Source organism: Chrysochloris asiatica, unplaced genomic scaffold (assembly GCF_000296735.1).
Source record: "Chrysochloris asiatica unplaced genomic scaffold, ChrAsi1.0 scaffold00260, whole genome shotgun sequence".
Lineage (NCBI taxonomy): Eukaryota > Metazoa > Chordata > Mammalia > Afrosoricida > Chrysochloridae > Chrysochloris > Chrysochloris asiatica.
In genome coordinates, this window is record NW_006408778.1 from 3392007 (window position 1) to 3414104 (window position 22098).

A 22098-nucleotide genomic window follows, 5' to 3' on the forward strand; every position below is an offset into this window, starting at 1 on the left:
ATCATTTGCTAGTGTGGGCGCTCCTGTGCATTGTCCTCTCTGAGAACTGCTTTTCAAAGACTGGAAATTATTACAAAGTTCATTCAACAGACTGAGAAATCTTCACAGGCATCTACTCAAAATCATTGCCAGTCATGGCACAGGGTTTAGCTGTGGGTGGCTCACATCAGGTCGGCTCTACCACTACCTTGAGTGTCGCCATTGGTCTTTCAGGATTGGGGCCATGTTGAGGGTCTGATCTGCCTGCTGGAGGCAGCCCTGGGTCTAGAGCAGGCCCACATGGGTATGTTTACAGAGCTGGTCATCGTCTATTGCAAGTTCAAATCAGAGAAGACTCTGGAACAACTGGAGCTCTGGTCCCATGTCAATATCCCCAAGGTAGCCACATCCTTCTGGAGGTTCTGGCTATGGTATCCACACACGGTGCTAGCTTTAGCCCTTGACCTGTGACTCCTCCTCCCCTGACCCCCAGGTGCTGAGAGCCACAGAACAGGCTCATCTCTGGGCTGAGTTGGTGTTCCTCTATGACAAGTATGATGAGTATGATAACTCTGTCCTCACCATGATGAACCACCCCACTGAGACCTGGAAAGAAGGCCAATTCAAGGACATCATTGCCAAGGTAAGAAGAAGACACAGCACTGCCTCTGTTAGAACCTGTTATCCGGGAAAGAACCCAGGATGGATAGGGCAAAAATGTCTTGAGCCCAGAATGCCACAGCCAGGGTGTGTCCCTGTGACAGTCAGTGGTCAGTCCTATCTACACAAAATAAACTGTGCTAAACCAGCCCACACAGCTGGGCTGGAGCTGGGTGCGTGAAGCTAGGCCTGTGTGTCCTGCTGCCCCTCTGCCTCTGAGGATCACACTTTCAGTGGACTCTGATACCTGGCCCCTCACAGCCAGCCCTCTGCCTCAGATATCCATTCTGTCTCTTCATTCATCAAACTCACTCCCTATTCTACCCCTCATTTCCTCTCATATTTTTTTCCTATTTTTTTTCACCATCTGATATTTTGAGTGCAGGCACCTCATAGCCATACAGTAAACACCCATAGTGGTTGTGTGCACGTGGAGCAAGTATGCTAGACCTCTGAAACCCTGCACCCTCCCAGGGACCCTGGATTGCCTGATCAGTCAAAAATAATGTTACCCAGTTTGGGTACAAGCACCAAGAAACACAGCCACATACCAATGATGGGGGCAGGGTGGTGTGAGGCTCAGGTCACATGGGTGTCTGGCTGCTCCCTTGGGCATATGGAGTGGGACACTGTGGTGTTGATGGCCAGTGACAATTTGGGATCTTCCTCCTTGTTTCAGTTCTATGTGCAGGGGATGATTCCTAACCATTCATCATCCCTGGTCCTTGGTGATCATGTATCCTCATGTCGTCCCACAGGACTCTCCCCTTTGGAAGCTGCTAGTGAAGAACAACAATCTGGTTCCAACTGGGCCCTGATCTCACCAGGGGCAGTGAACAGCATAGCAACCCCACGTGTCCTCTCTTATGAGACTTTTGAGGGGCAGGCATGCTGGCAAAATGGGCTGTTGGCCAGGACTACAATCTACATGCAGAGCTGAATACAGTGAGAGACCCAAGGTAGAACCCAGTCAGAGACCACACAAACCTAACCATCAAGCTTTGCTCAATGCTTGTATCCAGGCCTGGCACCATCTGACTTTTTTTGGCTGCTCTGACTGTAAAGGGAAAGTCACCCCAAATTGAGCTGGGGCACACAAGCAAGAACTCTTCAGGAGGCACATGTGCTCCTCAGTGCTGTATGTGAGGTCACACACAGCTGCTGGAGAGCCTTGCCCTGGTCAAGTCCATGGTCACTGGTGGAGGACCAAGACTGCAGGTTGACTTGGCCACATACATGTTGAGTCCAACAAAGTGGGACCTTTAGCTCAAGCAAATTTAGATATACACTTTCACTCTGGTGTCGGGCTGCGTTTTAAAATGTGTGCCATGGCATGGTTTATTTGGCAGCTCATTTTGTTTTACCTTGTTGTTAAATGCCTTTAAGTCAGTTCTGACTCATAGCAACCTTGTACAGGGTTTTTAAATCTGTGCCAGAGTAGAAAGCCTCATATTTATCCTAAGGAGTGGCTGGTGGGCTCGAACCGCCAACCTCATGGTTCAAACCAACCTTGCAGGCCTGCACTTATCCAATAGTGCCATACCAGGACTCCTTAAAATGACAGGATATGGTCCATTCATCAGTGCCAGAGTCCAGCAATGGGCATCTGATGGCTGCCAGCAGCCTGGTCCCCCAACTGGGGGCAGAAGGAGCCTGCGGGCCAAGTGCAATGCTGATTGCCAGTCCCTTTCTTGGTGTGCGGTTAGCTCTACTTTCTGGTTCTCTGTCATTTGGAAGAAACACCAGTAAGCAGGAACCAGCCCTCCTTCGTGAAAGCCAGGAGGCAGTATCATCCCCACCATAGCATGACACTAGCTGATGCAGTGGTCCAGTGGCAGCATGGAATTTAAAGGGGGTGACATTCTGTCCAAATTCTGGGCACACAAGTGAGAGGAGAGATTTAGGCATTGTTCTGCCCCTAGACAAGTGGTGAAAGGTTGAGCAGAACCTTGCAGACCAAAAGCAGGGTTTTGCATCCTGGCTTAGCTGTCCACAGCCTCGCTAGCAGTTCCATTGTTTGGACTTCAGTTTTCCTCTATGTAAAATAGGCATAGTGTTTCCTATTGATAGCAGGTGTTTGGCACACAGGAGGGTTGTGGAGAGCACCCTAGTAAAGAGTCCAGAAGCACTGAGTCCAAAACCTACTGGATGGTGGCCCCTGTGTGGTTGCCAAATCTCAAAGCCCTACGTTTCTCCTCTACCAAATAAATGGGTACCACCCTGCATCTCAGGGCTTCAGAGCTCAGTGGGGATAACTGACATGGTGTGCATGGACTGGCACCATGGAGTCATCTGCATTAACCACTCAGCACCTCACCAGGCAGCCTGCCCTCACTGCTCATGGCACAACTCAGAGGAGATGCTGTCAGGGCCAAGAACCTCCCAGTAAGTCACAGCCCACCCCCAAAGAGGGCCTGTCACACTTCACTGAGGAGCCCATTGACCATGCACCACATACTAGAGGGCATCCAGGGCCACTAAGTGAACAAACCACTCTGCCTATTCTGGACTATCCCACAGGAAGACTTCATCCAGAGAGGGGGTGGCTTTCCAAGCCACACACACTCCTGGGGAGCTGGTAAATATGGGCCTTGTCCTCTTTTTTATTCTCAACTTTTTATTGTGAATGGCATGAAGGTAAATAGACAAGATATCTTTATCAACTCTACTTTCAACCAATCATACACTTTGTTTCATGTTAATGATTACTCTCACCTCATTATAACAACAGCTATCCTGGTTCCACCCTGTTGCTTCCCTTTTATGTCTTATTTTGTGCAAAAGAACAAAGCAAAAATATTTTATGTAAACATAGACAACAAAAAAAATGTATATTCACTTCTGAGTTGGGGTGGCCAACATGTCAGGCCAGAACCATTTGAAAGGGAGTAAGCAGATAGAAGGACAAGAGAGTATTCCCAGTGCAGAGTCCTGCCAGTGATCTGCAGAAACAAAGGGGTGAGTATTTTTAAATTTTTTTCCTTCTGTTCTTTTGTTCTGTCTACTCATTTGCATTCTGGTAACCAGAGCAGATACCTGTACAAGTAGACACCACCAGGGAAGTTTCTACTCTGTGCACAGAAGATCTACACTGCACGGATCACTGGGCGCAGAATCAAAATGGGAGGAGACAGCAGAAAGAGCCTGCACCAGGAGTCTCTTTCAAAGCAGGTCTGGGCCTCCCTGGGCAGGTCCTCACTAGGGGAAACAGTTAAACTGACTAGAGGGGAGGGAGAAAAAAATCTTGGATTAGATTACAGATGCACAGCAGGAACATTGTGAAATTACTCAGGCGGCTTTGAAAACAAGCATCCATTAGGTGGTGCTAAAGAATTATTCATATTTTCCCATGGGTTGTTTTTTTTTCTTTCTTTCTTTCTTTTGTTTTGTTTTTTTCCTATTTCCTTTTTCCACTTTATTATCTTTATGGGGTTTTTTTCCTGTTTTGTTTTTTTTTTTTTTTTATGACTTTTTTAGACTCTTATTTTCTTGTCTTGTTTTTTGGTCCTCCTTCTATCTTGTGGGAACTCTTTCTCTATTTGCTTCACCCAACAAGAGACAGCACTGCAGCCAAGCTACAATCACACCCTCTAAAACTCCACCAATTAGGCAAGTGCCAATACGAGCTGCTATACACCAGAGTAGCGTCTAAAACCAACACCTGCTAAAAACACTCTGTATTGAGCTGTAAGAGCAGTGAACAGAGACGCTCATATCTTGCTTAAGAATACACTAGAATACAGAGTCCTGTTGTGGCACTGTGGTTTAATGAGCTGGACTGCAAAGTCAGTTTGAACCAGTCACTCCTTGGAAACACTATACAGGGTCACTATGGGTTTAAACTGACTCAATGGCACTTAACAACAAGGACAACAATCAATACAAATACAACAGCACCACAATGCCTAAAAAGCAGCAGAAATTTTCTACTCACATGCAGAAACAAGAAAGAGTAGCACAAACAAACTACCAAAAGGAAGAGTTAGACATTGCTTTGGAGGGGAAAAAAGGCTTTGGAATTACCTGAAAAAGAATTCAAATAATGATACTGAGGTGCATCCAAATGTTCCACAGAAATGTTAAGGAAAATAAGGAAGACATCAGAAAAGCACTACAGGAACAATAAAAAAAAAATAGACATAACATTGGAGATAATACAAAATCTATAAAGAGGTCCAGATGATCAATACAAAATATCAGAAATGGACCACACACTGGAAAGGGAAAGGAGTAGAATTGAAGGGATGGAAGCCAGAATTAGCAAGCCTAATGATAAATCTCTCAATAGTGCTAAGACAGAAGAATGAGCAGGGGGAAAAAGACTGAAAAAATCAGAATGAAGCCTTAAGATTAATGTGGGACAACATGAATATAAATAACTTATGGGTGATTGTAATTCCAGGAAGAGACAAAGAAAACCACAAAAGAGATAGTCGAAGAGCTGCTGGAAGAAAATTTCCCTAACATCTTAAAAGATGAGAAGATAAGCATTCTAGAAGCTGAAAGAACCCTAGGCAGGATATACCCCAAAAGAAAATCACCAAGACATATCATAATCAAATTCTTCAAAATGAAAAATGAGTTAAGAATCCTGAAAGAAGCTAGGGGAAAAAGTGTTACCTACAAAGGAAAGTCAGTAAGATCAAGATCTAATTTAGCACCAGAAACCATGCTGGTAAGAAGGCAATGTGGAATCATATAAAAAAACTGCCAACCAAGAATCATCCACCTAGCAAAGCTGTAAATCAAATATGACAGCAAAATTAGAACATTTAAGGATAAAACAGAAATTAAGGGATTTTGTAAAAGCCAATCCAGCATTTCAACCATACTAACTGGAGTTCTTTGGACTGAGAACCAACAATAGCAGACAACAATCAGCAATTCACATACATGGCAACAACACCCAGAACTTGGTCCATAGATGGAAGAGTCCAGAGCAAAACAAAACTACAAGAATGAAATTAGGGGGTCTGGGAGGTCAGTCTACTATCAGGATGAATACAAAGTGAGAGAAGGGGAAAGTACAGTAACAGAGATCCAGGAAGTGAAGAGACCAAGTAGATTTCAGGATAAAACAAACTATTTTTAAAATGAGGAAGAAATTAATAAAATATAGGATAACCTCAAAGAAACTTACTATATCTCCACATCAAATCAAGAAAAGGAAAATCTGACAAGAATATGGAAACATTAAGATAATCAAGAAATTGACAAGAAAAAAAAAAAAAACCACACAAAAAATTAACTCAGCACAAAAAAAGCATGCAGAACAAAGAAACAAGCAGCACCACACACACACACACAAATCAATAATTACACTGAATTCAATGGATTAAATGCAACAGTCAGAGACACAGAGTAGAAGAATGAATTAGAAAACAGGATCCTTCAATATACTGTCTACAAGAGACATACCTTACACACAAAGACAAAACTAGATTAAAAATTAAAGGATGGACAAAAATATACCAAGCTAATTGCAATCAAAAAGGAGCAGAAGTGGCAATATTAATCTCTAATAAAATAAACTTTATGGCAAAAAACACCTTAAGAGACAAAGAAGGACATTATCTTGTGATTAAAGGGTCAACTGAACAAGATTATGTAACCATAATAAATATGCTCCCAATGAAAGAGCCCAAAAATACATAAAGCAAACCCTAATAGAATTGAAGAAAGAAATAGACAACTCTACAAGAATAGTGAGAGATTTTAATACACCACTTTCAAAAAGGGACAGAACAACCAGGAAGAAACTCAACAAAGACACAGAGGAACTAAACAACACAATCAATCAGCTTGACTTCATAGATTTGTATAGAGCATTCAACCCAACAACAGCACAATATCCATTCTTTTCCAGTGCAAATGGAACATTCTCCAGAATAGACCATGTGTTAGGCCACAAAGCAAGTCTCCATAAATTTAAAAATATCAAAATACTACAAAGCTCTTCTCAGACCAAAATGCTATAAAATTAGAAATCAACAATAGAAAAAACAAGGAAATAAAATTAAATGTATGGAAACTAACACCCTACTCAAAAGCTACTTGGAAGCAGAACAAATAAAAAGTGAACTTTAAAAATTCCTAGAAACAAATGAGAGTGAAAAAACATCATACCAAAACCTTTGGGACACAGCCAAAGCAATGCTGGGAGGACAATTTATAGCAATACATTCACACACCCAAAAAGAAGAAAGAAGCAAAATCAATGCATTAACACAACATCTCCAATAATTAGAGAAGATAAGAACAAAAATAAATGAGATAGAATATAGAAAGAATCAACAAGACAAGAAGCCGGTTCTTTGAAAGGATTAATAAAATTGACAAACCATTGGCAAATCTAACAAAAGAGAAAGATAAAACACAAATAATACGCATAAGAAACCACATGGGTGATATCACAACAGAATCAATGGTAAGAAAAAGGATAATTACAGAATACTATGAAGAGTTGTTCTCCAACAAATTTGAAAATCTAGAATACATTTAGACTACATTTTTAGAAAAACACAACGTACCAAAACTTACACAGCATGACGTAGAAAACTTGAACAGACCTATAACAAAAGAAGAAATTGTTCAAGTCATCAAAAAATGTTGCAGACCGCAATCACTGAGATGTTGAGGCCCTGTGTCATGGACGAAAAACCAACACAGCAGCGCCACTCAGGCTTTCTAGCCAGGGACCCTGAGGGCTCAAGGAAGTAACCTCCGGACGTCCCGGCTTCATTGGCTTTTACGAACTCACTGTTGGGCTAGCTCTGTGTAATTTCCTTTAGTCCTATTAATTCATTCTATGCTTCTAACTCCAGTAATTGTAGCTTCTGAGAAAATGGTTTCTTATGTGCCTCTGTTAATGTCTCCACTATGTTGGCAGTGCTTAAGGTTCTGGGAACAAATCTCTCTGAGGAACAAACTCTGGCCACCTGGCAAACATAGCTGTTCTTTATCAGATTATTCAGTGTGTTTGATATTAACTTAATACATGAGCCCTTGATACCCATGGCAAATATTAAAACAAAAACCTCTTCTAAAGCTGAGGCCTAAAAGTTCCTAAGGCAAGTTTGCTGGGAAGCTCTGGAGACAGGCTGCCCAAGGAATTAACTCAGAGTAGATTGGCGAATTCCAGGGTTTTGTTCAAAGAATAATGGTTGTCAGCCTTCTCAGATCGTTCTCAGATGCAGACCATTAACATAGGCGTCCTCCTTCCTCCTGCAAGCCTTGGCCAGGTAGCCGAAACAGCTGGATTCCTTTCAGACCTTTTGAATCCTTTTTTCACTGAAGATTAGGTGCTATAGGTATGTTAATTAGCCTTAAGAAACCTCGAGTTGCTGCCTTGGGATTCGAACCTACAAAGTACTATATAACAATTTTCTTGAATTTCTAGAAAATTAAGGATGTTAGATTATCAAGACAATTTATGATGTATGTTTTAGAATTTGATTCCTGTAAATCATGGTGTCCTGTTTTGAACGATTAATTACATTTCACTTCTGTACCCTGTCTTAATAAACCCCGTCTTCCTTTGTGTAAAGCTCCTCCCTGCAATAAAGAGGAAGCGCAGACTGAAGCGCGTATGCGTTACGGCTTGCAGGGCATGCATTACGGGCAGGCATTGCAGTTGGTAAGGCATTGCGTACTGCCTGCCTAGCCACGATGTTTACAATGCAGGATCTGTCTGATGCCAGTGTCGCATCCACTCTGGTCTCGGGGTGTCTTCTTGTCTCTCTTGTTGCATCTTTGTGTGTATTCTTTCTCTATCTCTGTCACTGCCAGATCTCCCTACTTCGTGAACTGAACCCCCATGTCGAGGCCAGTTCTCAACAAAAAAACTACCAACCAAAAAATGTCCAGGCCTGGATGACTTTACTGGTGACCTTTACCAAACATTCAGAGAAGAGCTGACACCAGTTCTACTCAAACTGTTCCAGAATATAGAATAGGATAAAAAATTCCTAATACATCTTATGAAGCAAGCATAATCCTCATACCAAAACAAGGGAAGGACATCACTGAAAAATAAAATTATAGACCAATATCCTTCATGGACATAGGTGCAAAAAATTCTCAAAATCCTAGCCGACAGAATTTAACAACATATCAAAAACAAACAAACAAAAAAATCATGTTCAAGTGGGGTTCATGCCAGGGATGCAAGAATGGTTCAATATTAGAAAAACAATCAACTTAATCCACCACATAAATAAAAGAAGAAAAGAACCAACCGCATGGTTATATCAATTGATGCAGAAAAGGCATTTGACAAAATCCAACACCCATTCCTGATAAAAACACTTAACAAAGTAGGAATTAAAGGTAAATCCCTTGGTTTTGTATATATGCTCTTAATTGAGGGCAATTGTACATACATCCTCAATTAAGAGCATATATACAAAACCAACAGCCAACATCACTCTCAGTGGAGAGATACTGAAAGCATTCCCTTTTGAACAGGGGCCAGACAAGGATGTCCTTTATCATCACTCCTATTCAATGTTGTGTTGAAAGTCTTAGCCAGAGCTATAAAACAAGAATTTGGCATTCAACTGGCAAAGAAAAAGACATCCAATTTGGCAAAGAAAAAGTAAAACTATTTGCAGATGATATGATCCTATACATAGAAAATCCCAAAGATGCAGCAAAAAAATTTAGTGGAACTCATTGGAAGATTCAGCAAAGTGCAGGGTACAAGATCAGCAAATAAAAATCAGTTGTATTCCTCTCTACTAATAAAGACAGCTCTGAAAAGGAAATTAAGAAGACAATACCATTTACAATAGCCACCCAAAGGATGAAACAAAAGACCTATACAAAAAAAACTACAAAACTACTACAAGAAATGAAAAGAGATTTACAAAAATGGAAGAATATACCATGCTCATGGATAGGAAGACTTGACATTGTGAAAATGTCAATACTACCCAAAGCAATCTACGGATGTAACACAATCTCATTCCAATAACATTCTTTAAAGAGATGGAAAAATGATTGTGAACTTTATACGGATAAGAAAGAGACCTCAGATAGGCAAAAAAATGCTTAAGAAGAATAACAAAGTTGGAGGCCTCTCCGTCCCTGATTTCAAAATATACTACTTAGCATCAGTGGTCAAATCAGCGTGGTATTGATACAATGAAAAAACAAACAAACACTAAAACAGAATTGAGAACCCAGAAGTAAATCCATCCACATACAGTCAACCGATCTTTGGCAAAGGAACAAACTACATTAAATGGGGAAGGGGTAGTCTCTTCATCAAATGATGCTGGAAAACCTGGAAATTGATTTGCTTTTGCAAAGAACTCTTTTGAGTGAAAAAAGACCCATATCTCACACCACATACAAAAACTAACTCAAGATGTATTAAAGACCTAAATGTAAATCCCAGAACAATAAAGATCAATGAAAAAATAGGGACAAACTTAAGGACTCTAATACATGGACTATCAAACATTGCAAAAAAACACAAAAACAATGGAAGAAAAATTGATGACTGGGACATAATAAAAATTAGAAACTATGTGTATCAAAAAATTTCAATTAAGTGCATCAAAAGATTTTACCAAAAGAGTAAAAAGGGAGCCCACAGACTGGGAAAAGTTTTTCGTAATGACATATCAGATATGGTGTTAATCTCTAAAATTTACAGGAAACTACACCTCTACAAGAAAAAGACAAATAACTCAATTAAAAGATGGGCATAGGACATGGACACTTCACCAAGGAAGACATTCAGGCAGCCAACAAACACATAAAGAAATGTTCATGATCATTAGCCATTGTCGTTGTTGCTATGTGCCATGGAGTCGGTTCCGACTCATAGTGACCCTGTACAGGATTTCCGAGGCTGTAAATCTTTACGGGAGCAGAAAGCCTCATCTTTGTCCGGCAGAACAGCTGGTAGTTTCGAACTGCTGACCTTGCAGTTCGTAGCCCGATTCATAACCACTATGCTACCAGAGCTCCTTTATAGAGATGCAAATCAAAACAACAGTGAGATATCATCTCACACTAGCATTAACAGCAAAGTTCAAAAAAAAGCAGAGGACAACAAATGCTGGCGAGGGTGTGGAGAGACTGGGACCCTCCTACATTACTGGTGGGACTGTAAAATGGCTCAACCGCTCTAGAAAATAGTATTGTGCTTCCTCAGAAGGTTGGGAATAGAAATGCCTTATGACCCAGCAGTCCCTCTGCTTGGTATACATATCCACAAAAAATAGGAGCCATAACACGAGTAGATATATGCACACCAACGTTCATCGCAGCACTATTCCCAATAGCAAAAAAATGGAGACAGCCTAAGTACCCATCAGTGGAAGAATGGATAGACAAACTTTGGTATGTACACACAGTGGAATACTGTGCTACCTTAAAGAATAATGATGAAGCAGGAAAACGCCTCATAACATGGATGAACCTTGAGGACATTATGCTGAGTCACATTAGTCAGGAAGAGTATCTATTGCATAAAACCATTAAGAAAATATTTCCATACTAAAAGAAAAATTCTTTGATGGTTACCACAGGTGGGAGGGAGTGAATAGTAATTCACAAGTTGGGGGATAGACACATGATAGATCCAGTGACAGGGAGGACAGACAATACACAAGAAAGGGGAGTAGATGAACTAGGAAGATAGGAGAAGACTTAGGGAGATATGCATGCCCTAAATTGAATAGAGGTAAATAGTGATATTTACACAACTTTGGAACAACAGGGCTCGGTGATAGAAGGATGAAGACATAGTCTGATTGGCAAAGGAGGGGAAATAATGTTAAGGTGCTTGACTGTCTTGTGGATATGGTTTCCCCTGCCTACTATTGTAAAATAGATATTTAAGTGGAATAGAAAGGAATATTGGGATATAGGATTATAGAAAGCTTGGAAACCCTATAACTGATTGGGTTAGCTAAAAGAGGTACTAGAATTTACCCAGGGAAATAGGCTTCTTCTTAAGAATTTGTGGAGTTTGGGGCCTTAGGTGGAATCCTGAGCCCCACCAGAACCTTCTAAGGTAGGACAGTCTCACTTAAAAAGACCTGCAGACCAACACGGAACAGCTAGAGGAACAAAGATAATTCTTGAAAGAATGACCAGCAGAAAAATAAAAGCAGACTGTTTGGCTGTTACAGTATCAATCAAGCTGTTTGCCATGGGGTCATAAAAGCAAGAAAAAAATCCCCTCTAAGACTGAAACTCAAAGGGAACACATGAGTAGTTTTGTATGCCAGCTGATAACTGCCCTGGTCTACTTGTGAGTAGAACTGGGGGAAATACAGCAATGAAGACCTGGGCTAAGTTTGACCATGTTTAATAGATACCCATTGACAATGAGATAAGAGAGAGAAGAGGAAGGGCTGGCTGGTCTGAAGTTTAGGGAGACATGTGAACTCCCAAGCTCACCAACCTAGCCACTGGGGGCTAGAATTGGGAGTGAAGCACCCAACTTGTCTGTAGTGGAGGGAGGCGTAAAAGAACTCCCAAACTTGCAGATAGTACCCATTTGACCTAGCATACACGGCGTGTTGACCAGAACTTGACCAGATGAAGATAAAGAAATCTGATACCGGGAACAAGCGTGAATAGTTACAATTTGATGAACTGGACCTTTGCTTGTTGAAGTAGTTACTCAAAATTCCAACTGAAAGGGAAGGATTCTAAAGATCAAGGATCAAGCTTGTCTCCTCAATACACTAGGTTGAGAGGGATGGGCAACTTACACATTTGCTTTAAAAAAATGGGGGGCTACAAAGGATGAAGTGGCTGGCTTACAAGCTTTTGTGAGTGTGCTTAGTTTCATTTCAGAATGAAGGGGATAGGTAGAACCCCCATCCTCTTGTCCAGCTAAATCTGGTGAAAAGGGGTAGGTGAGGATGGGGATAGGACTCAGTTGTGAGTAACTGTTATCAGGACTAATTGTGATTGTCACAACTGTAAATGTAGATGTGTAACTAAAAGATGGGAATAGTTCATCTTTCATTTCAGTAACAGAGGACCCTAGGACCATCAAGAGGGAAGAGCATGAGTGGAGCATGGGATCTTAACCAGAAAAACGATAACAGCAGAGACAGTGGCAGAGAAAGAGCAGCTGAGGACTCGGGGCCAGTAGAACAAGAAAGACTGTGTGCCTGCAAGCAGGAGGTTGGCTTGCAAAATGTGCCCTTTGGACATTTAAATGAATATATATTTTCTGCGTGATATGTGTACACTAAAAAAAGGGGGAAATAGAGGTAAATACAGTTAACTGATGATACATGGAGGGGATTGTAATTATTGCAATAAAACAAAATATGATTTGTTGAATATAAAACTCATCATCTGCCCTGTGAACCTTCACTCAATTCATAATAAAATCTTTAGTATATATATGTATATATTCATTTAAATTTCCAAAGGGCGCATTTTGCAAGCCAGCCTCCTGCCCTCCAGGGGCCTAGAATCCTCAGTTGCTCTTTCATAGTCGCTGCTGTTGCAGCTTTTCTGGGCCCTGTCCTCTTACATGCCCTCACCTCACTCCCACAGTAGTTTAGGACATGTATGGAGGGTGTCTCATTGAGGCTGGCAGGGTAGAGGGCAGGTGACTTGGCACAGGTGACCCTGATGAACTCAAGCAGTGGCCTCCATGCTCTTGAGCAAGACACTGCATCCCAACGATCATGTCAGCAAATCACTGCTGAGTCAGTTGTCTGGCTTATTCAGTGATCCCAAACCCCCACAATCACCAAACGAAGGGCCGGATGTGCGCAGCCAGCGGACCCAGGTCAGTGGAGGTTCAGATAAAGAGGGAGCAGCAATGAAAGAGTTAAGCGAGCAAAAAAGACACGGGGCTGTGGCTGGCATAGACAATGTCACGGGACGGCTGGTGTACTATACTTAAACACTGGAGGCTCCTCTCCCTCTCGCCCACCTGCTCCCCTCAGCTTGGTTCTTGCCTCATACCCTATACACACACCTGGCACCACCATACACGCCCACAGACACATTGATCACTGTTGGTTTGGAACATGCCCTTCTGAAGGGCAGAAACCACCTCCACCGAATTCCAGAACTGTGTACAGATCTTGGATGTCTGTGCCCTCCCATTCCGCAACTTGCTCAATAAGGTTCAAAACAAAGCATGGCAAAAGAGCAGTTGGGACAGTGCCAAGAGACAGACTCAAGCAGCCAGTCCAGACTTTGACACTGGGTAGCAGGCCTCCTCATGGAGCCTCCCAGAGTCTGAGCCACCTGCCCTGGGTTCCCAGTGGGTTGAAAGGGTTTGCCTGGATAAAAGAATGTGTGGTGTTTGCATTGTGGGATTCTCTGTGATTTGTTTCCCCTCAGCTATGTTGGTGTTTCACTGTAGGAAAAGCACTGGACTACTGCTAATCACAAGGTTGGTGGTTCAAATCCACCAGCTGCTCCTTGGAAATCCTCTATAGGGTTGCTGAGTCAGAACTGACTCGATGGCTGTTAACATCCACATAGCAGATGCCATTGCTCACTGACCCTGTGTCAGACCCACGTGATACCCAAGCCCTGCCTGTGAGAATCCCATAGTGTTCAGTGAGTGAGTCACATGTCAGATGGCAGGGGCTGAGGAGGACAGGAAATATTCCTCTGCCCCCATCAGCAGTAGGGACATAGCAATCTTCTGAAGGGTGGCCATGACAGGCTCCATGGATAAAGTGACTTTGGAGGTTGAGCCAAGCAGCTACCTGGAGGTGAAGGTGAGCCTGCCAGGGGTCATCATGAAGTCACCCTTGGTACTGACACCCCCTGCCCCCAATATCAGGTCAAGAATGTAGAGCTGTACTACAAAGTCCTGCAGTTTTATTTGAATGACAAACCTCTGCTTGTCAACGACCTTCTGCTGGTACTGTCGCCTTACTTGGATCATACCCAGACCATCAACTTGTTCTCCAGGGTGAGTCACCATTGTCAGTGCTTCCAGAGAAGAGGGGAATGGATTAGCTAGCTACCTGGGTTGTCTGAATTGCATGTCTTCAACATCCATTCTTAGATACTGATCCTTGGACAGTTTGAAGATTTAATTTACCTATCTGCTTTAGGTTTCCAACAACAGCTCTGCCTTCCAGCACAAATATCCAGATATATGATGGGCAACACAACACTGTGAGTGTATTTAGGCTCTAGGTGGCCAGAAGGTGCTCCTGCTGGCAGTAGGACCAGAAGATAGCTCATGGAGCCAGGCCAAACTCAGAACCTCAGATGACACAGAGGTCCCCCTGCCTTGCCCCAGGGACCCCCAGCCATGCTATTCCTGGGATGGGCTTGTCTGGGTGCCCTGACCACCCTTCCTTGACCCATTAGGAAGGCCAGCTGCCCTTGGTGAAGCTTTACCTGCGGTCAGTCCAGAGACAGAACAAGTGTGAATGAGGAGTTCAATCACCTGCTGATGGAGGAGAATTACCAGGTGGGTATGGAGAAAAGAGGCCTAGTAGAGTGGAAGGACAGCCCTACCAAGGAGCACGGTGGATGTCACTTCTGGCCCCACGAACAGCAGCTCTGCCAATGCTCATACCACACAGAGCAGGAACCAGGACAGATGGCAGCAGCCCTGGACTCTCAGTGGCTAGAGACCAGTCTGTCTTCTCACCAGGCTGCCAGCAGGTACGTAGGCCTCATAGGGTCATCAACAGATACATAGATGGGCAGAGACCTTTCTGAGCCTGTTATGCCGCCACTGAGCCTGAGTCATCCCTGCATCCACTGAGCCCCAGCACTCACAGAAAGACTGTATCTCCTAGGGTTTAAGGGCATCCATCAAGGCCTATGACAACGTTGACCACATTGGCCTGGCTCAGCAGTTAAGGAAGCACCAGCTGATTGCGTTTCAGCACATTGCTGCTCATCTGTACAAGGGGACTGCCGATGGGTCCGGAGTGTAGAGCTTTCTAAGAAGGACCAGCTCTACAAGGTTGGTGTTACCACATGGCCCAGTAGGGCCCTCCCTAACTTACATGTTCTCCATGATGCCTTTGGGCAGAGGAGTGGTCATTAGCTACCCTTACCTCCTCTGTGCTTCTCCAAGAGATTCTTATGGAGTGGACATGAGGGAAGAATGGAGCTAAAGAGCCTCAAGGAATAAATAGTCTTAGAACATGGAGCAAGAGTTGGGAGAGTGGTCTAGAGGATCATTGTCTATCATTAATGCAATCAATTCCATTGAGTAGACTCTAACTCCATGTGTGTTAAGAGTAGAACTGTGTTTCATAGGGTATTTTGCTTCGTTTTGCTTTTGTTGAGAATATACACAACATTCAACATCTGCCACTTTAGCAGTTTCTGAACATACAATTCAGAGACACTGAGTATATTCTGCAAGTTGTTCAGCCATTCTCACCCTCCTTTTCTGAACTGTCTCTTCCCCACTAATTTAAGCTAAGTGCCCCCTGATTATCCTAGCTATAATCATTGGAGTTGCAGAGCACTGGTGGTGTAGTGGGCTAAGCATTAGGCTGCTAATTATAAAGTGGGTGCTTCAAACCCACCAGATGTTCCACAGGAGAAAGATGAGGCTGTTTGCTCACATAAAGAGTTATAGTCTCAGAAATCCTCTATGGGGTCACTGTTGAGTGGGAATCAGCTCCATGCCCATGGATTTGGGTTTGGATTGGCAATGTAGTCCCATAGAGATGTTAAAGAGCACAGTGCTCAAGGCGGGCATCTTGATGAGTTAAGTGAACTGCTGTTTGATTTAAATGACATTTAAACCTTAAAGTTAAAAGATTTTCTCAGAGGAATAGTTTCCGGGGTTCTTCCACCCTCATTTATAGGGTTTTCAATGGCTGATTTTTTTTTGGAAGCAGAACACCAGGCCTTTCTTAAGAGGTGCTTTCATATAGACTCAAACCTACAACCTTTCAGGTAAGCACATGAGACTAGGGACTTCATTAATAAACCAAACCTACTACCATGGAGTAATTTCTGACTCATAGTGACTATATAGGATTTCTGAGGCTGTAATCTTTATGGATGCAGACAGCCTCATCTTTCTCCCTGAGTGACTAGTAGGCTCCAACAGCTGACCTTTCAGTTAGCAGCCAAGCACTTAACCACTGTGCCAGCAGGACTCCTTAGTCAATTTATGTGGTACTGTGGGTTAATGCACTGGACTGCAAGGTCAGTTTGAACCACAAGGTTGGCGGTTCAAGCTCACCAGACACTCCTCGGAAACTCTATACAGGGTTGCTATGGGATGGAACCAACTCCACGGCACTTAACAACTAAACCTATTGCCAAAGAGTCGATTCAGACTCCCAGTGACCCTAGAAGACAGAGAAGAACTGTCCCACAGGCTTCTGAGGTTGTCAGTCTTTACTGGAGCAGCTGACCCATGTTTTTGAGTTGCAGTATTTGTGCGTGTGAGTTAGCTCTCTTCCCGTCAGCCATTTGTTAATTTGACTTGACATGAATGCAGTATGGCAGCTTCCATTTCTTGGCACTCAATTTACTTCATATCAGGATTTTGGGAATAAGACAAATTAAAACCACATTTAAGACTTCTGTGTCTGCCAGTGAGCCCTGGTTTCACAGCACTCTCCTAGCCTGCTAACTTAGTTGGGTTGCCTTGAGAAACTGGCAGGGTCTGGAAGGTACTGCCATCTCTCTGGTCTCCCAGTGGAGTAAAGTGGAGTTGCACAAGAGGACCTTTCTGGTAACACTTTGTGCCCTGAGCTGTCTTCCAGGAGTCCATGTGCCTGGAGCCCAGGAGACTCTACATGTCATCAGTGTGGGTACTGGGGTATACCCTCAGGCACTGTCCCAGGACCACTACCCTTGACACTGGCCCATGTCAAGCTTCACTCCAAGTTGCCACATCCAGTTTAGGGCTGATTCCTTGACATCTAGCCCTTGGTGACAGGGATCCCAGCCAGTGCTTGCTGGGGTGCTGATAGGCTCCCTGCATATGGCAGTGAGAAGAAAAGATGGGAAGCACCAAGATGCTGCCTGCTCCCATCAAGATTAGCAGCCTTGGAAACCCTGGGGAGCAGTTCTACTGTGTCCTATAGAATCTCTGAGTGGAATCATCTCAACTGCAGTGGGTTAGGTTTTTGGGGTATTAACTATATGGGTATTATTTTTTAAATCCTGTTACATAGAAATTTGCAGATATGAAAGTGATTAGGGGCTTGCCAGTGTGTTCATGGCAGAAGAGAAAACTCTTTCTTGAACACTGGTGGTGGTGGCCTTAGTGGCCTTGAAAGAGAGCTGAGCAAGAGGCCATGAGGCCTCTTAGCAGGCACAGGTAGCATCACTGTTCTGTACAGGTGGTCTTTGTACCTAAGGTCAGTCAGCAGGCTCTGCAGGGACTGGCTGCCAGGACCACACTCAGTGCCCTCTCCGCCCTGCTGCAGCTCCCCTTAACTCTTGTGGAAGCAGCCCCACCGGTGTCTTCAGAGGGCAGCAGAGTTGCAGTGTGGGGCTCTGCTCTGTCCAGACTCACTCAGCGGGCGCATCCTTTACCCTGGAAGCTGGCCTGGGTGGTGCAGGTCTTGGCCTGTGTTAGCTGGGCCGCAGCTGTGTGTGTGCTCTGTGGCAGGAGGCCATGCAGCATGCCAGGACACTGAGTTGGCCGAGGAGCTGCCGCACTGGCTCCTGAAGGAGGCCCAGCGGGAATGCTTCGTGGCTGTGCTCTTCATCTGCTCTGGCCTGCTGCGCCTGGATATGCTGCTGGAGCTGACCTGGAGACAAGGCCTCATGGATTGTGCTGCACCCTACTTTCTCCAGCTGATGAAGAAGTATCTGAGCAAAGTGAGTGCCATCCCCATGAGGCCACTCCTGATCCCGCATACCTCACCAGGTACCCTGATTGCATGCTGACTCAGCCCAGGGTATGCAGCTGTCCAGGGCTGCCTTTGGGAGTGGGTCAGTCACCTTCATGCTCCAGTGGCTCACTTTCTGCTCTAGACCACCACCCTGGAAGAACTATGGCTGGTGCTGATGTTCCTTCCCATTGACCCCACCTCAGACACTTAGGGCAGAGAACACCTCAGGGTGGGAGCCAGCGAGGTGGCAGCTAACACTGCCAGTTCCTACACAGCACCCCAGTACACAGCCAGCCCCTCAACTGGAGCCTGGGGACCTCTGGGGGATAGGCTTCCTCCTACAGATGTGCTGCCAGAAGTTCCCAGAGAGGTGGCTGATGGCACTCCTGCTAGGGTTCGCCTCCTTTTCCAGGCACTCAGTAGGAATGTTAACACACGTGTTGAGTCCTTGTAACACCTGAAAAGTTAGGTGAAGTCACCACTGTTAGCTGCAGACTCTGGGGCTTGGGCCTTGAACTGGCAGGGGAGGGGACGCGCAAGTCCATGTCCTCCAGCCAAGTCATGTTCCTCCTTTAGCACATCAGCCTTGGCCACTCAGGTGTCACTTGGCATCCTAAATGTCCCACCCCAGCTTTCTATGCAGCTTGGTGTGATTTGTTTAATGAGATGACAGTGTCTGGTTTTAAAACTTCTTGTATGTTGCAGCCCTGAGAGGCCCCATCTAAGCTTAGAGTGAGCAGCTGTCTGTAGACTTGTTTCACCTGGTGTTCCCTGGTGTCCGATTCAGTGTTTAAAACTGCAGAAAGCTGCTTCCAGGTCCACTCACACATCCGGATGTCTCCAGGCTGGACAGAGGCCTCTCATGGTGGTAGGAAAGAACCGATCAGACAACAGTGGGTTCTGGTACCACCACTCAGGTCCAGAAGGGCTTCTGGCTGCAGAGCCTCCAGGGAGCCATTGGCACAGCCACAGGACAGTGTGGACCTGCACAGCACATCTGAATGTACAGTCCTGGCCAGTTGGGTGGTGGTAGTGGGAAAGGCGGCCTCATCCACCTGGCCTGAGCTGTGCAGGGAATACTAACCAGCTGATTTCCAAGGGCCTGGGTCCTGAAGTATTGGCAGAAAGCAGCTCCCTGGAGGAGCTGTCTGTTGACAATGTGCTACTCCTCCCTCCATGTACCCTGTCCTTCCTGAGGCCCAACAGAAAGAAAGCTGGGGACTTAATTTCAGACAGTCAAGGTCCCTTGGTTAACAGAATTCAGTCTTCGAGGCCTCATTGCTGCAGGGGGCTGAACCCCAAGGAAATCCCAGGAATTGGAGAAGGCACACACCCTCTGTGATGGGTGATGGAGTTTGGCAGCTATGCTGCCACCAAGTCTAAGCTGTAACCATACACAAAACCTGAGGCCAGATCGTCTGCTTAGACCACTGCAGTGGTGGTCCAAAGACCCCGATACTTGGTCCAGGGTCCCAGAGACCTCCACAAATCTGCCCTGGCTGTGTCCCACCCTGTCTCTGAAGAGCCTCACCATGGTGGGCAAGGAGGTCCCCAACCAGGGTGGGGTGTTCTTGGCTGGGGCCCAGTAGATGACAGCTGTGAGAATGGGGAGCCAGGCAGGACGACTGGAGAATTGACCCATGGGGTTCCTGACTCATCTGGGAGCTTCATGATGTTCTGCAGAGAAGCATCCTCTGCCAGGGCCCAAGAGAGAAGGGAGCGTAGAGACAGCATCAACCTTGGCTCCAAGATGTCCACTACCCTGAGCAGAAAAGGATGTAGCTCTGGAGTCTTTCCTTTACCTCTCAGAGCTGCTCCCAGGGAGAGGAGAGAACATGGTTCCCATGTCAGGGTCTGGTCACCCCCAGGGCTAAGCTCATGCAGGGGTACAGGACAGTCTCGCTGGCCCAGTGCCCCTGGACTGCACCATCTCACTGAGTTTGGGAGGTAGGGGAGCAGGAGGGCTGGCCTGCTTCCTGAACCACAGCCCCCTCCCAAGGATTTGTACTTCAGGTGTTGTACTTCAGGTATTAAGTGCCCAGTGTCCTGGACCCATGAGAATGGGCTGGCAGTCTGGGCTCTGGAACTGGCTGGCCAAGGTGAGGAGGAGGAAGCACCAGACTCACTGGCCCTGCTCACAGATGGCTAAACAACAATGAACCTACAAATTAGGCACCTTCGCAGCCTGCAGTCAGCCACAGCTGCTATGCCTTGGCAGGAGGCCTCATGGCTGAGGGATGTCACCCACTGCTCCACCAAGGCATTCAAATGCACATTCATGTTATGTCTAATGTTTCCACACACTTTTTAAAAAAAACTTGCTAAATGCTGTTGAGTCGGTTATGACTCATAGCAACTGTATACAGGGTTTCCAAGAAGCAGCTGATGGGTTTGAACCACCAACCTTGTGGGTAATGGTCCAGTGCTTATCCTACAGTGCCATTCCATGACTTTAGGGCCATGTAAAAAAGGAGTCCTGGTGGCACAGTGGATTAAGTGTTGGGCTGCTAACTACAGAGTAGGTGGTTCAAATCCACAACGGATGAATGATGTAGGCCGTCTGCTCCTCTGAAAAGATACACCCTTGGAAGTCTTAGAGGGCAGTTCCACTCTGTCCAAGAGAGTTGCTGAGTTACAATGGACTCAGCAGCAATAGAGTTGGGTTTCTGGGTAGAGCCAGGTTAACAAGGCTGGTGGAGGCATGGCACTGTGCCTTGTCTCAGTAGATTGCTCATTTGTTAACTGAAAGATGACAGATAGCTTGAGTTTACCTTATGTTTAATTAAAACCAGTATTTCTCTTTAAAAATAAATGTTATGGGGGTGTGTCATGGGGGATGGGGATCAGGTGGTCACTTCAGGTGTAGCTGGAAGCCGGCCTAAAACTGAGGTTCTGGTATCACCTGCTACAGACCACCCAGCACACAGTGCCATAGCTCCCAAAACTCCTGGGGGGGTCCTATGTCCCATCCACTTACTTGAAAGTCTGGCTGGTGCTCAGGGACTCTACCTCCTTCAAAGGCAGATGAGCTAGTGGCCTCAGAGAGTCTGTACCAGCTGGGGCAGCCTGCAGTGGAGCCCACCCATCTCCTCTCAGGTAGGTAGCACCCCCTGAAGAGGTCAGGGTGTAGGCAGGGCAGGAGAGGGAAGACATGGAAAAGATTTGTGAGAGGCACAGCTGGACACAGCTGTGCCATCCCTGCTCCAGGATGCCTGCTTGCTTGTGTGCCTGCTTAGGGAGCTGCTGCTGGTTCCCAGGCAGCAAGGCTGACCTGCTCTGGGAGAAAGATTGTGTGAAACTGCCACTTGACTCTTAAGAGTGCACTGTGGGAGCCAATGGGGCACACACAAGAGGTATCAAGAGCACATAGCACGTAAGCCTGGTCTTGAGTCTCCTACCCTGTCCCCCCACCACCAACAACACACAAACACCCCTTGTGCTCTATATACCCAGCTACCATTAATGCCAATCTGGTTCTTGTAGATTTTGACAGACATAGTGAGACCCAGCTGATGACCTCAGTGTGTCCCAAGGCCGGACTCAGCCCATGGACTCCCTAGCACCTCTGGGGCAGCAGGAGCCACAACCCTACTCACCTCCTGTTCCAGCCTCATCCAGCCCAGTCTCCCCTGTGAGGCTTCACAGCATAGAGGACTCTGGGTCACTACACCAC

The 22098-nt window shown here is 45.3% G+C and overlaps 1 pseudogene; it reads left to right on the forward strand.

Annotated features, from left to right (window-relative positions):
• Positions 1–18636, forward strand: part of LOC102827731 — a 32334-nt pseudogene extending 13698 nt beyond the window's left edge.
• Positions 18637–22098: the final 3462 nt, after the last annotated feature.